The 24,675-nt window shown below is 35.8% G+C and overlaps 1 protein-coding gene across 1 annotated transcript in view; it reads left to right on the forward strand.

Annotated features, from left to right (window-relative positions):
• The first annotated feature begins 6,764 nt into the window (after positions 1–6,764).
• Positions 6,765–24,675, forward strand: part of oeh (neuroparsin) — a 47,060-nt gene continuing 29,149 nt past the window's right edge. The window contains exon 1 of the mRNA XM_073093644.1: positions 6,765–6,901. The gene's annotated coding sequence lies outside the window, so the exon portion shown is untranslated. The remainder of the gene's footprint in view (positions 6,902–24,675) is intronic.

A 24,675-nucleotide genomic window follows, 5' to 3' on the forward strand; every position in this document is an offset into this window, starting at 1 on the left:
GCTTTGAAGGAGAGTTCTTTTTACACCCCTCTTGAAGAGCCCCATGTCATAGTCCTGAGGGAATACCTCAGGAGGAAGTTCATTCCACACTTTGCACGTACGCGGTAAAAATGACCGTGCAAACCGAACCTACATGTTCGAGGCATCGTTACAAATATTTCTGCTTCATAGCAGTCATGTGCGATGCCTCTGTGTTGGTGTAAATTGTACGAGTAGATCCGTATGTAGAAGCAAGTCTTCGAGATACCTACATATTTTCATATAATATTCTAATTTTATGCTGCTGATCAAGTGGTCGATTAAAAACTAATATTGTAACCGACGATTTCTAAACGGTAGATAGTACATACGGATTAAAAACTTTAAATTACATTTTATTTTATTTAAGGCGTCCAAATAACACTTATTATCAATTTTGGTTTCAGTGGCAGTTGTTTAGAGCTACAATGACCTTTGAACAGGTGACAGATTACTTTTATTCTATCTATTATTAACTAATAGTTTATTTTTTTTATATGCATGTTTCAAATAACAATTAACAAGTTCCAATCACATTTATTTTCAACAACAAAATAAACAGAGCTCCTTATAAAAGTGAACAAAAAGCCAGTGATAAAACAGACGGAGTTTTTACATCAATCCTCGAATATGATTTCCACAAAACCCAGATTCCAATAAAGTATTCAGTAATGCCATGTAATGCTTATCGAACAAATTCAACTCAAAAGATATTAAGTTTTATCGTAATCACTGTGAGCTTAAAATAAATTAAATGTCCCTTGATATTCTTGAATATTTAAAATGAACTATCGTTCCGAACGGCGAAATGGTACCTAGTGATTTTTCTAGGAATTTCCCTTTCATTTTCAAGTAGTTTTATCCATGGATTTTGAAATGGAGATGTTTTTACTGGATTGTAAGATTATTCATTCGATCAAATTGGGAAAACATTTCATGGTCGAAATATTAATGTCACTCTCTTGAGTTTGGCTGTCTTCTGGCAATGAGTGGTTTTAGGCCTAGAGTCCACCGCATTGAGTAAGTATAATATAGTAAGGTTTACTTAGATTTCAGAATTTTTAATCATGTAGAAATAAGGATGACTTACTTCACTATTCACACGGATTAATTATATTTAATTTGTAATACCTAAATAACTTCGAAAAAAACAGAGGTACCATTCCACTTTTCCACCACCACTTCTTTATGCTATTTTTAATCGGTGTTCTGACTGACATAGTGATCTATCAACGCACAGCCCAAACCACTGGACGGATCGGGCTGAAATTTGGCATGCAGGTAGATGTTATGACGTAGGCATCCGCTAAGAAAGGATTTTGATCAATTCTACCCTCAAGGGGATAAAATAGGGAATGAAAATATTACTTCGTAACGCGAGCGAAGCCGCGGGCAAAAGCTCGTCTGTTATATTCTTAAACACTATTTGCAAAAACGTGCTTATCATCCAAGTACCTTCTCTCTCGATTGCCAGTCCTTTAAACGATGCGGACAAAGTCAACTACTTTAAACTGCAATATCGTTATGGCTTAGATTTGTGTAAATAAATATAACCACTCAACGGATTAAGTGCATTTAGTTCCCAGCTCCTTTTCCCTAAAAATCCACGGTCGGTACAAAAGACCGTCAGAAAATATGTTCTTCGACCACTTTCGCATAAAAAGACAAGAGAGCAAGATTACTTCTCACGACGTTATTTACTCAAGGATCCACAAGGGAGCTCTAAAAATTCTTTTAAAAGAAAATAAGGCTTTTGCTTAGTGTAATTTTACCGCAATCTCCCAAATTATGAGAGAGATTTTACCGTCTAAGCGGTGTTAACGTTAAAGTTGATTGCGACAGTATTTATATTTCGCCGCTTTAAATTGATGTCGCAGTTCTGATTTATATTTTAGTACTTTTTGGGCAATTACTAACAGCTTATATTAAGTAAGGTGTTATGATTTTTATTTGATGATATTCATATCGTGTTAGATTTTAATGCAATATGAAACGTCACCCTAGATAATTTTGAGTTGATTTTATGTAATATTTATTACAGATATCTAGTAAGCAAGGATACAAATATATGCCGCACATATCAGGTAGATTGTAGGTATTGTAGGTGTAGGTTTGAATGTGGTAGAACCCTTTGTGGTTCGACTCCGGCGGTACCACCGCTACACTTATTTCTGCCTAATAACAGCAGTGTTAGGCGCTGCTGTATTCTGTTTTGAAGGGTGTGGTAAGGGAGAACTACTTTTCCGGGGCGTTCCAGCTTAGTCCTCAGGGGTAGCAGCGCATCTGTGACAGACCTCAGGTAGGAATATCTAATCCTATCTGGGGTTAATTACTGATGTCCATGGGCGGCAGTAGCCACTTACCATCAGGTGGACTGCATGCTCGTCTGCTACTCCTATATTATAAAAAAAAAAGTTGTTATACTGTAGAGCTATGGTCCCTGGATTGGGAAATTTAGTTAGGAACTCTATAATATCTAATGTTATGTAAAGTTCAAGGTTTAAAGAATTTTTTTATCGAAAATATCTTAAAAAACAAGCTTTTTAGCAATGTTTGTACTTTTCTTATTCATATCAGAAAATATCGGTTGATACCCACAATCGTGGGGGTATCCATATTGGATTGAAAATTACATTATTAGGATAATCATGTTACTGTCATCAAAACTAAACGAGCACGCAAAATTTCAACACAATCGGTTGTGGTTAATTGGCTTAAAATTCAATTGTAATGCATAGATTAGTAAAGATACTTCGAAGCCTTGAAATTGAATGAAGCCACAAATGGCTTATTATCGTAAGTTCTTTTTTTGAATTCTTGACAAATAAAAACATTTTTAGAGAAAATTTACGAATAAATAACTAATACTGCGTAATTTACATGAATTTACATAATAAATAAATAATTATTTCAAATATTTTAGGGATATTTTAGCACGGAGACGTGGCAAAACTTTTTTACGCAAGTATTTCAATTCTCAAAACTGGGCACACTTTCTAGTTAGGAGTGAGTAATCTTTACTATTCTATGTTGTAATGTGTGATCTTCACATACGCGCAAACTAATAAAGAAAGTTAAATAAAAGCTTCTAGTAATAAAAATCATGAATAATTCTGCGCCGTTGACGGAACTCATAAAGAAAATATAATAATTTTATATATTAACTGAAAAATATTTACAATTATACTTAACCTTACAGAAAATTAAAAATAATAAATTAAACTATAAATATAAAATAACTTATTTACAAAATTTACATATATACAAAAATGAAAAACAAAAACACTGCCATAAAAAATTGTCACCATCACTGTCTTTGGGCAAGGTTTCCAAGACCCTGGCAGCATATAGAAATAAATAAGAAAACAGAGACTCATTAAGGATCACTTGAAATAAGCGGCAATGGTCCTACAATACCCTCCATCATCCGATATCAAGACATTGCTGGTTGGAATTCCCATGGGCATATTACATGAGCTTCGCACGTTACTTATGCGTCCAGCGACGTAAGACCTGTCAACAGTAATAATCTCTACTCTTCCCATATCAAATTGAGGTAAGGACGAGGGGGCGAAGGTAGGTCAATAATGAGTGGGCAGCCGGCCTCCCCGATACTTCTCGTAAGCCACTGTGCCTTCGCCGATCCCTCTGATCCCTCGGGGTTTAGACCGTCGTCAACATAAACAAAATGCTGTTATTGGTTGTATCTTATCTGAGGAAAAATATTGGGCATTGCTTTCGTGACTATGTTTTCATTTTCTATTGCTTCAACAACATGTGCGAATCGAGAACCAATTACTTAGCAAGGTTATTTAATAGAAATGAGTGTAACCTCTAGCGGGTAGCATTGGAAAATATAAAAGAGTTGTAATATTTCGACGTGTTATAAAACCATCGGGTAATGGAAACGCAGCTTTCAAAGCCTCTGTATTCTTATCTCTAATGTAATTAAAAACTTGGGATATAAAATGACACGCTTTACTTTTTATAAATTGAAATTCTGCCGAGTTAAATGATGAATTGTCGCATGCATCTGCCTAAACGGGGTTTTTTATAGGAACCTAAAAAGTTATTCCTACTGCACATAAACTTCTTATAGTTCAATGAAATCTAATGCGTAGGTATAGTATAGTCTGCTCTGAGTATAGAAATGAATCGCGTCACCATAGCAAATTGTATGAATACACCAGCTCGCAACAACTTCAGAGCGGACTAGCGGTTTCGCGATAACTATACCTAATAATTTTCAACATAACCGTAATCAGAGAAACACACTTTTCCGAATGTATTTGTCTATATGTACGTTTGTCTTATTCTTTCGCGAGTTCTACAGCTCAAATGGCTTGACGGATTTTAACGTATAGATGTCGTTGGCATCGTCTAAATTGAAAGAATGACATAACTAACACAACTTCTCTTTTCAATTAATTATTTTCAAAAACGCGGGTTTTTTAATATTGACTTGTTTTTATATTTAAGATATCAGTTAAAACACAGAAGAATTGTTAAATTCTGTATAGATAACATCTTCTTTAGATAACAACACTACAAAACTACAATGTCGCCATATTACGTCAATAACAAATATAAGACTTCAAGTCCTTCATACAGGATATTCGTATCTAAGTCTATTCTGTGTCTGAAGCAGCAAAGGAGATCAATGAAATAGGATTTGGGTTGTGAAACAATAAAACTGTTCTGTATTTTCGGGCCTGCGAAATATGTTTTATTACGTTCGGATAATGTTTTGTGGTATTACGTAATATAAATATCGGTATCTATATCGATATTGATATTGACATAAAATGTTATCGTTGTAAACATCTAACTTAACTTAATATTATAAATGGCAAAGAGAGTTTGCTTGTTTGTTCGTTTGTTACACTTTCATGCACACTAAGCCTAGTGTTATGAATTTTCGTATTTAAGTTGTTAGGGCTTCAAAAAAGGGTACCTTTTATTCCGAAAAAAACCGTTTCCGGAGGATATATAAAAATCCTTGGCCGCGAGCGGAGTCTCGGGTAAAAGCTAGTATCAATATAAATACAAAAAGCCGCATCATTTTGCACCACGCTGCTGCGACAATATTAAAGCATAGTCGTACTGATGTCATATTAAAAGTTTTAATTAGGTTTTATGAATATTACTGTATCTGTATTTCTGATGATATGATTAACATACCCGAAAATTTCGTGGACAAAGTCACGCGATACAAGCACTTAATATAAAGTGTAGAATTTACATATTATATTCTGTGACAGCGTTGAAAGGACACTACACAGCCACTCAGTCACCTATAGACAAATCGATAGTCAATCGATAGCGCCTACTTAAGTTCTTGTATATTTGTGTGAAGTTATACTACTCTGGCGTAATAAATAAACTGTACACTTCTTAGGCCAATTCTATATTAATTTAATTTAATTTTTAATTTAATTTATTTATGAAGGTGGTAGAAGCCTTTGTGGTTTGACTCCGGCGGCCCCACCGCCACACCTATTTCTACCTAATACCAGCAGTGTTAGGCGCTGCTGTGTTCCGGTTTCAAGGGTGTGGTAAGAGAGACAGACATTTCTGAGGCGTTCCAGCTCAGTCCTCAGGGGTAGCGGCGCATCTGTGGCCGATCTCAGGTAGGAATGTCTAATCTTATCTGGGGTTGATTACAATTGTCCATGGGCGGCCATTTACCATCAGGTGGACTGCATGCTCGTCTGCTACTCCTATATTATAAATAAAAAAATAATAAAAAATCTCCAAATAAATGATATATTACATGGACGCATGCAACTCCGTCACGCTAAAATACACTCTGATCTGTTTCCTAAACACGCAAAAAGAAGTATAACTTCAAAAACCTCATACAAACTTAGTAAGGAAATGAGTTGAGCGGTAAAGGCTGAAAGAATGAAAAATTACGCTCGCGAGACGTTTAAGATTGCTATCGTTAAGTATGGGGTGAACTTTTTCCTTATTATGGCGTGCTGGGTGCTATTTAATAGAAAATTAGACCCATATAAGTACAGGCTTTGTGGGGTATTTGGGGTTTGATGTATTTTATAAGGGGAGGCAGAAATATGGAGAGGCAGAGTGCGTTTTTATCAAAAAAAAAACCTGTTCATTATAACAGTTATTTGTAAGATGAAAATATAAAAGAAATATATTCCTTTATTTTTAACTTGTATACTTAACCTATTTTTCAATATTAGCGTTACCTATGGACATTTGCAACCTCAGAAAAATCGCTCATGCATCGCCGGCTGTGAAGAAGAGCTTTTTTGTAGAGCCTCATGTCATAGTGCTCGGAGAATGCTTCAGGAAGTTTATTTGCTTGTCAACCGATATACTTTCTTCTTAGGGATGCCGACATATTGTTGGGCTACATGTAGAATACCTCTAATATTTGACACTAGTTGAAAAGAGGCATAGCCAAGAACTGCCTTTTAACAAAACTCTATGCCCGCAACGTATATTCTTTCTTTCATTGCCTAGTTTAAATGGAAAGCTTATAAAGAAAAGCTTTAGAAGTGTTTAATTTCTTGTTGTGAACTTTTTTCAAGCGAAAAACTTTATCATTTCTTTTTAATGTTTAATTACCTTGAAGTCAATTAGAGGGTACATTACATTCTAAGAAAAAACGTATTCGAATTCGAATTTCAAAAATACGAATAAGTTGGTTCGTGACTTGCGCATTTCGCTTCGCCGTAAGTTCGGCGACGAGTTGATGTGACGCGAGCCAGTATCCTTCTGAGACCCGTCGAGGGTGCACGTGTCGTGTCCCGAATTATTACGTACGTGTTCGTTCGCGTTCCAACCTAATATTATATAACGTGTGTTTGTTTTGTAAGCCGACTTACGAGGGGACGGAATTGTTGACTTCTTGAAGGTACTTTTTTATATTTTTTACGGATTAATTTTGTAAGACAAAGTGGCGTTTTAGATTTTATGTTGGTAGTATGATAGTTTCCACGTGTTTTGGTGGAATACGCAAGTAGTTGTAGTTTGGGTAGAATTTTTAGTGCGTCATTAAAAATGTATAGTTAAGGGTAGGATAAATACGTTAGCACAATAACGCCTACGTTAATTGCTCAGTGCGGTGGGGCTTTCGTAAATAATGCACGGGGTTGCCGGTCCGTTATATATGACGGTAGACGTCTCTAGAGGGTGGTAGTGATACCCGCAATTTTATTTTCCCCCGAGTCTTGTATTCGGTATAAAAATGACATGTTTTCGTCGCGTAGTACTGTTAATTGCATACGTGCTTTGCGCCGTTTGGGTGGAAAGTTAGAGCGGTTTTGTTTCGTGAACACATTCACACGTAGATATGTGATTTATTATTCTCGTATTCTATGAAAGTCATGTAAAGCCTAAAGTGATACCCTAGTGGTTAAGAAACGCGGCCTCTCGATCGAGGGGACCGTGGTTCAAATCCCAGGCACGCACCTCTGATTTTCAAATTTATGTGCGTATTAGAAATTAATTATCACTTGCTTAAACGGTGAAGGAAAACATCGTGAGGAAACCTGCATACCTGAGAGATTTATAAAAAAAAATCCCAAAGGTATGTGAAGTCTACCAATACGCACTTGCCCAGCGCGGTAGACTATGGCCTAATTCTTCTCAATGTGAGATGAGACCCGTGCCCAGCAGTGGGACAGTAATGGGTTGATGATGATGATGATGATGATGAAAGTCATGATATATTAAGCATATATTTATTTAATGTGATTATTAAATGAGAATTACTGAGTAAGAGTATACATGTCTAAATTAACGACTTAATTTAGAGATTCAGGTACAAGACTTCTGATCTTCAATGATGAATAATATAGAATAAGAGATCAAGTTTATACATCTTCTGACTTTACTTTACTGAGTAAGTAATTAATCTTATATAATTATGTTATTAATTTTGCAATTAATATGATCGTCCAAAATTAATTACTAACCTTATCTATAATGAAAATATCGTGTCGATATTTACATATCTGTCAGTTTTCCATGTATTATTGAATTTTCCAAAATGTATACATCGACCCAACGCAAATAATCTAGCGACAAGGATTATTCCCAAAACCATTTTCTTTCTGAAATAATTGCCGTATTTGGAAGGGGAAATATTGATGTTATAAATAATTATGAAATGTTTAATATATTTTCTTATTACATAGTCACTAGGAAGTAAATAATTGGTTGCAAGAACACGCATAGCCTTGCTTATTACTAGCGTAGGCCGTAATCGATCTACAAATTTGATCGACTTCGGACTCGGCTTGGCCAAATCAATAAATAAAAATTGAGGAGCACATAAGATTAATTATGGTGATTATTACCGTTGAATAGCAATCATGATAGTTTATTGAGGTCTTATAGGCAGTCTGAAAACATTCGACATAGATTGGCTGCTAACTTATACTGTACTCCAATCACAATTAAAAATGAATCGGTGTGAAGGAGTAAACTCTATTCCTCCTTCAGCTGTGAATAAATATGGATCTGCAGGCCATAGCACAGCAGCACATTGAGATGTTGCCACGAACAATGTAAAATTAAGTAAATCACTGAAGTTGAAGGTGGTAGAATCCTTTGCGGTTCGACTCCGGCAGCACCAACGCCACACCTATTTCTGTCTAATAACAGCAGTGTTAAGTACTGCTGTTTTATGTTTTGAATGGTATGGAAAGAGAGACATACTTTTTTGAGCCGTTTCAGCTTCATGACTCAGCAGTAAAGTGCGTCTGTGGCCAACCTCATGGAGGAATATCTATCTGGAATTGACTACAGATGTACATGGGCGACAGTAGCCACTTACCATCAGGTGGACAGGAATGCTCGTCTGCTAATGACTACGTAACAACTAAATGACGGAGACTTTAAAAATACTACCGTAGGTTTCTTTTTATAATATAGGAGTAGCAGACGAGCGTTCAGTTAAACTTAACAGTTTAGGTTAACCTTTTGTTAGTCTAATAATAATACAAATAGCTCATTGGCTTTAAATTACCGCATAATTCAGGGTTACTGAAAACTGCGCTGCGAGTTTCAACGGAAATATTTTGATTATGTTTATCTAGAATAATATTGCGAATGATCAAATAATTAACCACTATAAACAGTACTAAAATTCCTTTTGGAGTTAAAAGAATGGTAATTCTCTATTTTTTTTATAATATAGAAGTAGAAGACTGTCCACCTGAAGGTAAGTGGCTATTATCGCTCGTATACTTTTGTAAACAGTCTCAAATAAGATTAGATTTCTACCTGAGGTCGGCCACAGGTGCGCCGCTACCCCTGAGAACTAAGCTGGAATACCTTGGAAAAGTATGTCCCCTTATTAAACTGCAAACCAAAACACAGCAGTGTTTGACACTGCTGTTATTAGACAGAAATATGTTAAGCGGTGGTGTCGTTGGAGTCGAACCACAGAGCGTTCTACCACATTTAAAAGTAAGTACCACCTACCTATTATTGTACCCAGTATATGCAATATTATGATAAACCTACCATAGCCCTTTAACAGTTGAACAATCAAACAATAGCTACACAGTTTAGTCCGTAGAGGTTGCTACGAAGTTGTGTAGCGCTGTCGTAGAACTTACCATTGGAATCTAGAGTTCACTATAATGAAATCCGCATATGAATATATTATGACATTGTGTGAAGGCATATCTAATTCTATCTACAAAGTTTGAGTAATGTAATAAAATTTTGAAGGTAGTTATTAATAACGGTAAAAACAGTGATAGTGGTTTTAAATTCGGGTTTCTTTGCTGAGGATGGATTCGATCCAAGTCCGACCTCTGATTTTTTGAAATTTTTATGCATAGGAATTATTCACCGTGAGGAACCTGAAAGTTGCGCTAAACGTCCTTAAACACACTAACGTCACTCAACAGCCTACGTACCTACACTTGTCTAACAGGGCTAACGTAATGGACTATACCCAAAATCCTTATCATTCCTAGAGGAAACCCGTTTCCAGTGCCTAGCAGTGGGACAAAAATGGGTTGATGATTATAACAAAACAGTAAAATATTAACAGTGATAACCTGGTGGTGGATACACGGCTTCTTAATCGAGGTCTCTGAGCTGGAAATCCTCCGCAAGTTACGTGCGTATTACTAATTTATCATCATTTGCTTTTACACTGCAGGAAAATATCTTGAGGAAACCTGCATACCTGATTCAAAGATGTCCCTAAGATGTTTAGAGCCCTTGGCCAACACGGTGGACTATGACCTAATCCTTCTCATTCTGATAGGATTCACGTGCCCAGCAGTGGGACAGAATAACAATAGAGTAATAATTGTCAGGACTCTGTCACGCAAAATGTGAAAAATGAAAAACTTTTCGATGAAATTATTTCTTGATTGCTTACATTTTCCTCATCCGGTACAGACTGTGCGAAGCATTGTTCTTGCAATTAAAAACCTCGTGTCTTTTAATTTGACTTGACAACGACGAGAACACTCGTTTTTTCTTTTTGTCTTTCTATGACAATTACCCTCTCGTGGGAGCTCTTCCAGGCGTATCTTTGTTTGTCTGTTTTTAGGGTTCCGTACCCAAAGAGTAAAAACGGAACCCTCTTACTTCGGTGTCTCTCCGTCTATCATCGGGCTCTAGAACCGTAATAAATAGGCACTTGAAATTACAGAGGATGCATAACGCTGGCTACTATAACAACAAACACTAAAAATAAAGTAAAGTTGAATATTAACGAGGGTCTCCATACCGGTATGTTTTGGCATTTATCGATCTAACTGTTAAACCGTGCTAGGAAGACAGTTGAAATGATTACAATCCGTTTACTACTATATACATTATAATAAATACGAATAAAAACAATGAAATATTGTAATATAGTTAACCGCTTGCAGCTCAAGATAAAATGCTTATACGTTTAAAAAATGTTAATATTTTCACATTTTTAAACAAGGCGCTAAGAAAACGTAGATCGGATACGTACTCAGTTTTTATACCAACTTTGTGTACCAACGGTATTGCAATCAGGCCGGCGCCTATGAAAGTTTAACGAACTCGAAAAGTAATCTCATTTATGTATAGCTTTATTTTGCAACTCGATGAAAGGAAATTGTAAGCCTTCGTATAATATTCGCGCTTAATAATGGTGGATTGGACCTGATATTATTTCAAAAATATCCACTTTATATTAATTTGTGTATGTAAGTTTCATTATGACATAAAGGCTATGATTAGTGATGTGATATGAGGTTGACTATATAATAATTATCTGACCTTTTAAAAAAAAGATAGAAAATAAACCTCCAGTACATCTGACAATAATTGGCTACCGTTCATGGACATCTGTAATTAATAATTATCAACCCCATATAAGATTATATTCCCACCTCGATTCGGCTACATGTATGCCATTATCCGAGGGGACTGAGTTGGAATGCCTCCCTTAGACCCTTCAGACCATAAGAAAGCAACGTTTAACACTGTTATTAGGCAGGAATAGGTGTGGCGGTGGTGCCGCTGAGTCGAATCACGGTGGGTTCTACCACCTCAAAAATTCCTTAAATATTAGAGCTTTTTTTTTACTTCTGTCCTATAAAAAGTACAGTTCATATTTTTTTGCATATTGTATCTTTAGCATAAAGTTAATGAGTAGGGTATTCGAAGGCGCTAACATTGTAACAAGGTAATAACATTGTCCTTTATAAAAACGTACCCCCCTTAATATGTCCCCCTTACTACACCCTTCAGATTATAACACAGCAGCATTGTTAATGCTGTTATTAGGCCGAGGTAGGTATTGCGGTGGTGCCGCTGGTGTCGGACCATATAGGGTTCTATCACCTTCAAGAGTTCTTTAAATATTCATGTTTATTTTTTACTTCCGTCCTATAAAAAGTACTTTTCCTATTTTTTCTTTAGCATGTTGCGACGCGTATTACACGGAGGATTACAACTCATAAAGTTAATGAGTAGGGTATTCGAAGGCGCGTGGTAATAACATTGTCCTTTATAAAACCTTAGCGGCTCTCTGTTGATTGTTCGCCGAAGTTAATGGGTGCTTTCAAGTAATACGCCCTTAAGTAAGTGATAGCCGGACCCTTTTTTGTTCGCTGTAGCATATTGTAGCGATATGAACGTAGTTTTTGCGTTGCTGTGGTACTTTTGGTAGTACAAAATCATCTGAGAATGTTTTTCCGGGTAACTAATATAACAGTAAGTACCTATATATATTATATTATAGTTTTTTATAATATAGGAGTAGCAGACGAGTACGCAGTCCACCTGATGGTAGTTGGCTACTGCCGCCCATGGACATCTATAATCAACCCCAGATAGGATTCGATTTTCTACGTGAGATTGATCACAGATGCGCCGCTACCCCTGAGGACTAAGCTGGAACGCCTCGGAAATGTATGTCTCCCTTGCCATACCGTTCAAACCAGAAGACAGTAGCGCTTATCACTGCTGTTATTAGGCAGAAATGGGTGTGGCGGTGGTAGCGCCGGAATCGAACCACAAAAGGTTGTATGACCTTCATATTATCAACTATCTGGAGGCACGGCAGTGCCTCCGCCAAGTCGAGCCAAAGCCAAAAATAGCGGCACGGTATACATTTACAGTAATACGCTTCATGAAAACTTAACGAACATTTAAAATCCTTACATTTAAACCTCGGAGTTTTACGTGAAATCGTGAATGCAAGAGGCGAAGCTCTTGTGGGTAATCAAATTTTCCTTAAATTAACAACACTATGGGTCGGTTGCATCGCAAGCCCGTTAAATTTAAATATAACAAAAACTTTGACGGTAGCGATGGAATGTACCCATTCTGTATTGCACCAATTTATTTGTCCTTAATGTCATCTGTGCCGCTGTCACCACAACTTTAGTCCGTTGACACATACGGAAGTTGACAAATACTATAACTTTAACCGATCGAAATTGAGCGGTTAATGTTAAGTGTTAGATGACGTAATATAAACCTCAATTAAAATGGTGGAACTAATTAATCATTTTTTAATTATGGATTTGCGGGTTGGTGAGGCTTTTGTACATGATCCAACCTTAATGAACATTTAGATTCCTTATATTTAAACCTCAGAGATTTACGTAAAATCGCGACCCGAAAAATAGTCAACAGATTGTAAGCAAGAGGCGAAGTTTTTGTGGGTTATAAAATTTTCCTCTACATTTACAACACTATGAGTATGTGAGGATAAATAAAGAGCTGAAAATGTAACCTTTTAAACCCTGTGGCACCGCGCGAAATGTGGGACGGAATCTAAAAACAGCATTTTTAGGTTACCTAGGCTGCTTGCATTTATGAATTGCTCTTTATCTTATCCTGTGACCCGTCACATTTCTAGTTTCACACCAAGTTGAAAACTTGACTTCTGATAAAAGCAACAAGCGTAATACACTACATTTATAATATTTTTCTCATAAGTTTGACAAGTTCTTTTTGTTTTGGTATTTTAATATTCACCTTTCGTTTTTTAAAACGCTTTACTTAAGCATCGTCTTTTTGATTTTCGAATTCTCGTGAGAATAAGCCCATGTATTTGATGCTTTATTCAACATGTACCTATCTTTATCTTTACAGTGCATAAAAAAATTGTTCGCTAAATTGGATTGAGAATGACGTCACAAATCTTATCGTGTATTGTCTTTCAAACAATTGTGTTTTTCTATAGTTCAGTTTGATAGGTTGGAGTTACAGTTTAAAATACACTTGCAAGATTTGACCTTCACATAGACAAGGCAAGTTAAATAAAAATTGTGAAGTCACGACTGTGCTCGTTGACATTATACAGGAATATTTTAAACCAGCTTCATTGCGGACTCAAGCCACCTTGACGCCCTTGCAAGGGTGATCTATTTATATCCATGCCCCTACATACTTTCAGAGTCAGGCTTCGTACGTCACAAACACAACAAATGGACAGACAAAAGTTAATACATCAAACGGTAATTAATATTTTACAATTTCTAGTACGCAGCATTTGTCAAATTTCCATCTATGGCAAAAATTGGCTAGATTAACTATTTATTAATAAGTAAGTGGTTACCATTGATTTGATTAATGGATTTGACATACTTATCCCTTCTAATTTAGTTTTCAGGGGAAGTAGCACATCTGTGGCAGAATTTAGGTAGACTCAGAATAGACTCAGGAAACTTTAGCTGGGTTCGATTGTATATGTCCATGGGCGGCAGTAGCCTTACCATTAGGTGGACCGAGCACAGACCTCTGATTCTTCAAAGTTATGTGCGTATTAAAAATTAACTATCACTTGAAATACGGTGAAGGAAAACATCGTGAGGAACCTGCATACTTGAGAGATTTATAAAAAAATAATTACAAAGGTATGTGAAGTCTACCAATACGCACTTGGCCAGCGAGATGGACTATGGCCTAATACTTCTCATTATGAGAGGAGACCCGTGCCCAGCAGTGGGACAGGACAGTAATGGGTGGTTAATGATATGGCACTAACTTACTAAACGAATAAATTGTTAGTTGTCATATTACTCATTAAAGTTAACCATTTAAAACAAATCCTATTTGTATTCAAGTCGGTACGAGAACTAGTGACTGTGTTAATAAATCACATACAAACTGTAAAAACTTTTAACTTTGTTTCGCAACTTTGACAAATAAGCGCTTGCTATGACCACGACCTATACTGACATATATACGACTATACGACTATATTGCACATAATTTATGTCGTCCAGGGAACGAATTTCTCTCCGGAAAATGATTCTAAATTAATGTTACGGAAAATATGACAGTTTGAAAATTTTTTGAATGTGAGATTTAGTGGACGTATTTGTATTTTAAAGTATAACAAAATATAAGTACTTACATACATTTTATGAAAATTTTGTATGATATTTTGGAGTTAGTACTGAATTTCATGCCTGATTGTCGTAACTTATTTTTATATTCGTTTATAATAAGTTCTACCAAATACAACTAAGAATACTATACACATTAAAGCCTTTTAACTATAAGTATAAAATAAACTTAGTGTTCTTATCATAGTTTGTATTCTACTAAGCAGCTAGCGATACCTTTCCACATATTGAATACATACTAAGTCTCGTATTTTCTTTTTGGAAAAAAAAAGCTTTTTAAATTAACCTATTTTAAAAGTTAGTATGCAAAAGTTGCATGCACTTCGTCTTAAAACGTGTACGTAGAAGGAAAATATTAAGTTGTGGCTAAGATGCCGTTAAGTTTAACTTTAAGAAAAGTTAGGTATTTTTTGCTTTGAAAATTTTAGACTATTTAATTTGCATATTTTTGTTAAGTTCACTATAAAAGTTAATGAGTAAGTGTTGTTATAGAGGATAATGTCAGTTTTTACTACTTTTGAACCCATAATCTTAATCTAAATATATATAACTCAAAGGTGACTGACTGACGTAGTGATCTATCAACGCACAGCCCAAACCACTGGACGGATTGGGCTAAAATTTGGCATGCAGGTAGATGTAGGCATCCGCTAAGAAAGGATTTTGATCAATTCTACCCCCAAGGGGATAAAATAGGGAATGAAAATATTACTTCGTAACGCGGGCGAAGCCGCGGGCAAAAGCTCGTTCAACTTTATAACTTCAATATATATATATATTGTACTTACCAAATTCCTAAGCCTTATTTTGTTAAAATGTGCACATTATAAATATTACATCTTATAATCTTTATCCATTTTTAAGTGGAGAGGTAACGAAGATATGATAAGGGTAAACACACGTTAAAACGTTTTTTCTAAAATTCTCGCGTTTTGCTGGAACAACTGAATGAAAATCAGGCAAGCCAGACAATATACATACATGTTTTTTTTTCTAAAAAGCAGTGATAGCCTAGTGGTTAAGAAACTCGGCTTCTCGATCGTGCATCCGAGGTTCGATTCCCAGGCACGCACCTCTGATTTTTCGAAGTTATGTGCGTATTACAAATTAATTATGACTTGCTAAACGGTGAAGGAAAACATCGTGAGGAAACCTGCATATCTGAGAGATTTATAAAAAAAATTCAAAGGTATGTGATAATGTGGAGTCTACCAATACGCACTTGGCAAGCGCGGTGGACTATGGCCTGATTCTTCTCATTATGAGAGGAGACCCGTGCCCAGCAGTGGACAGTAATGGGTTGACGATGATGATGATTTTTTTAAATATATAATACAAATTTAGTCTTCCAGTACTCCATTAACTCAATTCTAGTAAGTTAATTCAAGGGAAATAACGTTCTAATCTACTTCTAACTTAGCGTCTTAAAGCAGCGTATATTTTAAAAACTTTATTATCCTCTACAGCTTTATGAAATATTGGAAAACTACATTCTTTAGACGATGTAGCGACGTTGTAACCGAGGCAGAGAAATATAGCTGATTTTTATCCTTCACTGGTATTGCCTGCGTCGACCCGAGAGGATTTAATGCACAGAATCTACATTTATACACGAATTCGACGTATATTTTATCAATTTAGTTCTTTTTATTGTTAAGATACGATTAAGCAGACGTACTACCTGATCGAAAGTAGTCAACGCCGCCTATGGACATTTGCATCACCATAGGAGTCGCCAATGCATCGCCGGCTTTGAAGGAGAGCTCTTTTTGCACCTTATTGAAGAGCTACACGTCATAGCGCTCCGGGAATACCTCAGGAGGAAGCTCATAGTCTCTAAATGTAGATTATATTTTATAAATGAACAAAAGCAATTCATATTTAAAACCTTCCTTTCATTCTTCCTGGCTTTACGCTTCAGTTGAGGACGGAGTGCATTTCACTGTTCTCAGAGAAGCGTAAAAAATACGTTTGAGTGCTAAATGACATATTGTTCTGGATATAATCATTTCTTATAACCCTGTGACGGTTTTCGACAAGCTTTAACGACTGATACGTGATACGTGATACGTAGTCATTAAATTGCAAGATTATCCTGTTATTCGAAATACAAAAGTGCTCATAAAATACAATTACGTCCAATATCAAGTACGAGTATTTAATAACTGATTAACCTTTTTTTCTTCTTATAATATAGAAGTAGCAGACGAGCATATAGTCCACCTGATGGTAAGTGGCTACTGCCGCCCATGAACATCTGTAATTAACCCCAGCTAGGATTAAATATTCCTTCCTGAGGTTGGCCACAGATGCGCCGCTACCCCTGAGGACTAAGCTGGAACGCCTCGGAAAAGTCTGTCTTACTTACCACACCTTGCAAAACGGAACACAGCAGCGCTTAACGCTGCTGTTATTAGGTAGAAATAGATGTGGCGGTGGTGCCGCCGGAGTCGAACCACCTTCAAACCACCTCGCTTTCATTAAACTCACCTGATATTTCATTTGAGATATGCGTACCCTTTTATTATTTAAGTCTTTCATAGGAACTCCATACAAAACATTTCAAAACATATTCCACATTTTATAATATATCAAAGTTTCTCCTTGACGCAGTGGGTCGCATTTGACCGCAGAAGCAAAAACGCTCGAGATGTTTTCACTTCACCGTAAAATCCACCTTAGAGCTGTTTTAAGCGAAATTTGCTGCAAACGCTTGAGATAAAGACGCTCGGCTTCTTTATCTCAAGCGTGGCTTTAAAGAGATAGAGATTTATATTTTGTTACAAAAACTAATATAACATAAAAATGCAATCGACGTCTATATATATATCCCTATATATCACTACAAAGTAAAAATATTTTGAATAAAATGTTGGTAGATTACCAATGTACTTCTAAATATTTACTAATTTTATATACTAATTAATGAGCCGTAATACATATTCCTAACTCAAAAATTCTAACTTAATATCAGTATTTTTTAATATACTAAAACTATTGTAGTCCTACGCCTTTGTAAGTTGATTTTCTTACCATGGAAATATAATAATGTTCGAGATGTTTTCACTTTACCGTAAAATCTGTCTAAGAGCTATTTGAAGCGAAATTTGCTGGAAATGCCTGCGATAAGGACGCTCGCTTCTCGAAGCGTTGATTTAGTTTACATTTTATGCCTAAAATGTCAGCCCTTGTAGATATTTTAGAAACATTCATACACATATTTTATGAATGAAATTTGTTTTGAATATTAGTGCTTAAACTCGTATTAGTATTTAAACTCTTCAATTCATACTTCTCTTCTCTTGTTTAGGTATAGTAAGGATTTTGGCTTTAATTTTTCTCACCAATATTTTTAAACGTTTTTTTTTCTAGAAGCACTAAAATTTTATTACAATAATAATAAAGTATATGGTGGGATTTTATAAAAATATATACATATGTCGACTTGGGATTGTTAAGAATATTTTCACCTATTATATTTTTTTATTATTTCGCGTGATATTTAATTTGACTATAAATATTTGCAAATTACTCAGCGGGACGTCATATTTCTACGGAATTCTTTCTCAGTAGAGTTCCTCAGAGTAGCATAATTCATTACTTTGCCCTAAAATTTCAAGCGAAACAGAATTTGCTGAAATGTAAGATAAAGACGCTCGCTGTATGAGCTAAGACTTAACGAAAATTATTGAGTTTGGATGAAAGGTGGTTTATTTTTACATAACTCGTATATTACGACATTGCTTTCATAATACTTCCTCGTAAAAAGCATTACCAAAAATGTTGACAAATTATTTTTTCAATTGGCTAAAGTACGTTTGTTTTAAATATTACATTGTTTTAACCGTTATTTTTATATTAATATACTCTTGTCTTGTTTATATTAATATATAATTTTATATCATTGTTATGTTCTGTTGAAGTATGCAATCAAGAATATCTATCTATCTCTTAGTTGCTTAAAGAATAAGACAAGCACTTTGTAAGTAATAAGAAAACTGACTTACAAAACCTGTAATTGATAAAATAAATCGAAGCAGTAATTGCTCGCCATATTGAATAGCGATTAACTAGCTCAAACCTATTAAGTTTCATTAATCCTATACGTATAGCATAAGACAGATTAGATTCTAATTATAGTGATAGTTTATTAATGGCGGATTGTGTATCTACTAATAATAAGTTACATATTGATTGGTAGCTACACTTGATGTTACATGTTTGTCTTTAATCTATATAACAATTATACTACGTATGTACAACATATTTATCTCGCATGAGTTGTCTCGTTTTTCCTCCTGGCCGTATTGGGAATACGCGAGGTGTATTAGACTTCTGGCGTTGGCTCCTTGGAGATCCCTCAAAAGGTATACGAGTATCGTGCCGAATGAGCAACAAGGGGTCATGAGTGATTTTTACCTCCTAAAATCCTCCCTACCATCTCAGTTCTTTTTAAATGCAACCATGAAGACTCCGGGATCTCTAACAGAATACAACCAGCGTCTTCCGAGTATGGTGTCTCTACCGGGCTCAGTGCTGGAGAACTTTGGCTTATCCTACACCTTCAAGCAACGTGTACACATACCGTCTTTGTCAGGATCACTGGTGGGGCAGTTCGAGCTCCCACTTTTGCCGTTCACCGCTCACTTTTACATCAGGTTTATGCTACTAGGCGATATAGCTAAGGAGCTCTATTCTGGTCTCAACATTACAGGGACAATCCATATCTTTTCTAAAAGTCATCCCTAGTTTAGGCGGTTTTATCTTCGTATCCTCACATTTGCATTAAAGTCACTAGTGCGTAATTTACAGGCCTAAGTACGTTGGCATCTATCGGAGACTATCTACATTATAAATTACATATAAGTGTTAAATTTAGACAATATAAGCTTTGTAGTACTGAAAAGAAAGATAAGGCAAAAATAAAAGTAAACAAATACATTCACATTTTGAATGTTACTATTTCCATCGTTCTGATTTACCTTTATCGACGGAAAACAAAACATCCGTGGCATGTGTCTGTACCTGGATGAATTTATCATTCATTTCCGGGCTTCGGTCTGCAAAAACGAATCTGCCTGTTGTTCGCATTTGAGTTTTGTTTGTTCATTTTAATTTTCTAAAAATTCTACCGACCGTATGAACGTGCTTTATTGCAAGAATTTACTTAAAAATCCAATTAAATTTAGATTAAATAAAGATTGAATAAACCTTGTATTGAAATCTACTTTTAAATTAAAATACGACAATTTGATGTTATTCAAAGAATGAAGTAATTTAAATGAAATCTTTAACTAAAATGGTGCCTATAATTTTTGTGATACATTCTTTAATACAATAACAAAAGTGACTTTAACTTTAATGTTAAAACTAGAACTCAAATCATCTTAGATATAGCTTCAGTTTATATATAACGACCCGCGTGGCGGAGCGGCCACCATACTGATTTGACGCACAAAGGGTCCCGGGTTCGATTCCCGGCCAGACAGATATCTAAATGATGAATTTAGATTTCTGTTTCTGGGTCTAGGTGTTTGTGTATTTGTCTATGTGTGTGTCCATGGCACCTACGACACAGGGAATCCTAGTGTGGGGCTGTGAGTGTAGAAAGCGTTTAAGCGTTTATATTCCTAATAGCTCCTCTACGTGCGTTTTCAAGATTTTTACAATTAATTAATTACATACATCAACGTTGAAAATGCCCTAAAATATCATTGTTGATAGGATTACGAGTTAGAGAGTACTATAAGTGTGACTATCTATTAGTGAGAGACTATCTATTTAATCTGGAATGCCTCGTATTAATATGTATATCACTCATCCTCTATCATCTACACTCTATCACACTCCTTTACTGCGCTCCTTAAACCAGAACCCAGAACAGCTTAATACTGTTTTATGGGGCAGGATAAGTTGTGGTGGTTTTTGTCGTTCTCCGTGACCAAAGTAAAAAATAATTCTAAAGAAAAAAGTCATAATCGTAGTATGAAAATAATATTAGAACAAAATTTATTCATATAAATGAAGTAAATCAGATAATAAAAGAGAACTCGGCGGTGCAAAGCAGTTCTGAGGAAAGTAGTTTAATTCGACCTCATTCCTTTCACATCTGTAGCTTCTCTCTTTGAACTAGATAAGAGGAATTCAAAGTACTTTATTTGTCTCTACAACAAACGTATTACATTAATTGTATTGGTAAAATAATCCTTTATATAAATGAAATGGTGTTTTCTTCATTGCATGATTATGCACACACAATATAAACAAGAAAAAAACAATCAAATAGTATGTATCAAGGTACTTATTTATGTTACTAGCACTGTATAATTACTGTATCAAATTATGTCCCTGTAATTGGTCCAAGTGGGTTTTAAATGATGAGTAGGAAGGTATGGACAGCAATATTTTGTTTTGTAGTTATTCAACTATTGTTGTTTGGTTAGCAAGACGCTAAAGTAATTATCGGTGTTTACCAATTTTTACTCACCTAAGTTCTAAATACAATTATGACCTAGAAACTGATAAATATAATGATAACTGAAAATTAGTTAAATCAGTTAAATTTTGAAGGTGGCAGAACCCTTCGTGGTTCGACTCCGGTGGCACCACCGCCACACCTGATAATAACAGTGCTACGCGCTGCTGTGTTCCGTTTTGAAGGGTGTGGTAAGGGAGACAGAATTTTCCGAGGCGTTCCAGCTTAGTCCTCAGGGCTAACGGCGCATCTGTGGTCGACCTCAGGTAGGAATCATATCTTAATTGCAGATATTCATAGACGGCACTTACCACTTACTATCAGATGGACTGCATGCTCGTCTGCTACTCCTATATTATAAAAAAAATCGAAATATTGATCTTTGGTAAGCTAAAATTGATTGACTGAATATTTATTACTAACTTGCATAAGTCGTTCCTGTTGAAGACGGCAAAATACTTTAAAAGGATTTTAGATATATAGAAACATAGGTAATGTTCAAAAGTTTACTTTTAAGGATGGAGTAGTAAGTAAATTACGAACAGAAAACCTTTAATAAGCGAAGTACATTCAAAATAAAATTACACTGCAGTAATTTAGTAAAAAATAATGAATGAATAAGTACTTGTAAACTACGTAGGAGTATCAGGTTTTGTGTAAGTACTATTTAGTTAGGTTATGTGCTACGAGTATTAAAGTTCCGCTCAAAAGAGGCATTGCAAAGTTTGTACGGTTAACTTTTTCAGCACTGTGTGTTTTGCGACAAATTAGTAAACATAAAATGCTCTATGAATAGAGTCAGTAAAACTAGGTAGTATTTTATATTTCCTTTAGTTATAAGGATAAATTGGCCCTGTACTCTTAGTATGAGTTTTGACGTTTATTTTTGTAAAAACGTTAAAACTCATACAAAGGGATTTTTTTATTTTTTTGTAGATAACACTAAGCTCGACGGTAGTTACCGAACAAAAAAAAATTGCCAAACAAAAGAGAAAATGTCATTAAATTATTTACTAGCTATAACTATTTTATTTCTTACTGTCCGCTCAAAGACGAGCTACATCAATACGTATAAGTAAAAGGTAAAACGAATACATTTCTTTTATTTTTATTTTATTTATTATAAAATAAAATAAATAAAATAAAAATAATATTTCTTGTCCATGTGTGCTAATCGTCGCTGTAATTACAGCATATTAGTGTCAGGCCGTTTATCCGCCGCTTCTAACTTCAACTTTAAACATTAATATCACTTCATACAGTATCTATGACGCCGTAACTACTTGTATAGAAAAGTTAAACGAGTTCTGTAAAACATGAATTTGTAACATATTTCTTTTGAACTGATTTACATAGAAATGTCATTATCATTAACCCATTACTGACCCACTACCGGACACAGGTCTCCTCTCGGAAAGAGAAGGATTAGGCCATAGTCCACCGCGTTGACCAAGTGCGTATTGGTAGACTTCACATATCTTTGAAAACTTTATTTTTAGATTCCTCAGGTATGCAGGTTTTCCTTCACCGTTTAAGCAAGTAATAATTCATCTCTTATAGGCACGTTGGAAAATCAGAGGTGGGATATGAACCTCGGTCCCCTCGATCAAGAGGCCGACTTTCTTTATCTAGGCTTGTTTTATAATATAGGAGTAGCTGACGAGCGTACAGTCCACCTGATGGTAAGTGGCTACTGCTGCCCATGGACATCTGTAATCAACCCCAGATAGGATTAGATATTCCCACCTGAGGTTGGCCACAGATGCACCGCTACCCCTGATGACTAAGCTGGAACGCCTCGGAAAAGTCTGTCTCCCTTACCACACCCTTCAAACCGGAACACAGCAGCGCCTAACACTGCTGTTATTAGGTAGAAATAAGTGTGGCGGTGGTGCCGCCGGAGTCGAACCACAAAGGGTTCTAGCACCTTCAGAATAGGCTATCACTGCCTTTCCAATCAATCAAAAAGCTATAAATATTTAATCCAAATATAATCATATATGAAATAAGGTTCCAATCCTATCGGGATTAATAGCTTAAGTAATTTCCGCTTACATATTTACCAGTAGTTAATATTAAATGCCGTAACCCCTTGAGCAAATACAGGTTTATCTTGCGGTAGTATTAAATTGTTTTAATACGTTCATACATAATATATTACACACTTATGAGTATTCTACAATACGTTATATTATTTAGTGAAATCCGATCAACCAATTACAACAGTACATTAGATAGAAATATAGTCCCTTTAGTTCCGGGACCAGAATAGGGCTACGGTATCCCCTGCCTGTCGTAAGAAGCAACTAAAAGGGGGCTTATGGGGTTGCGGGTGGCAAGAGTGGGAGCTCGAACTACCCGGCCAGCAGCTCTGGGAAGGTCGGCGATATGTGTGGTAGCATACCGCCGTACGCTCCAGATGGTGTGGCGAGCGTCAAGCTCACCTAGGCGGAGCCCGTCGGGGCAACGCGCTAAGAGGACTCCGGTTGCGTTTTTTTTTTTTGAGATCCCGGAGCCCTCTACGAAGCGCTGAGGACGGCCACCAGGGGGGTTTTAGTGCGGTAAGAATCTCACATAACCCTGGGTCGCTCCCACGAGTACCTTTTGAAGGTTTCCCCCTCGTGAACAAAAAAGAAAAGATGGAAATATAAGTATTATAGACACGTAGAGGGTAATAGTGAGTTCTGTCCAGTAATAATGTGAATGAAGATTTTTTTTAGAACTTACATATCTGTGCTATGAATTCATGTCACCCACGTAACAGGAAACAATCCTGTGTATATGATATCAATGAGAACTCTTCGGAAATGTTATAAGTCAGCATAGGCAATCTAAGAAACTAGAAACCCACAAATCCTTACAGTTCTACAATAACTAAATTTTAAGTAATCTAAACAGAAACATAGGCATAGTAGCTAAAGAATTATTATAAATACAAAAAAACCTGACTGAATAAAAATATGTGTTAGATACTTCAACAATTTTGCCATTTTTAAAAACCATCAAGCCGTTTGCTTGTAGGACATATCAAAAAATGAAACATACCTACATACGCTTGAAATACTTCAATCACCCTTCAGTCGCAAAGCAGCCGGGTAAAACTGTGCTATACCAGCCTTATACAATGACTTTCACCATAATTAGAACTAGAAAAAACAAGGTTAAACGTTCGTAATGCTCAAACGAGACCAACACAGCAATAAACGCCAAGGTAACGCACAAACTGAGCACCCTTCGTGGGCGAACGTAAAAGCAACTGTAAATATTTGGCGCGTTAAGTGCTTATAAAGGTTACAAAGGCCGGTTTAATAATAAATCAGACTAATCGCGTAAAAGGCAAGA

This window comes from Epargyreus clarus, unplaced genomic scaffold (assembly GCF_041222505.1).
Source record: "Epargyreus clarus isolate Ecla_fem2 unplaced genomic scaffold, WU_Ecla_fem_2.2 ptg000005l, whole genome shotgun sequence".
Taxonomy (NCBI): domain Eukaryota; kingdom Metazoa; phylum Arthropoda; class Insecta; order Lepidoptera; family Hesperiidae; genus Epargyreus; species Epargyreus clarus.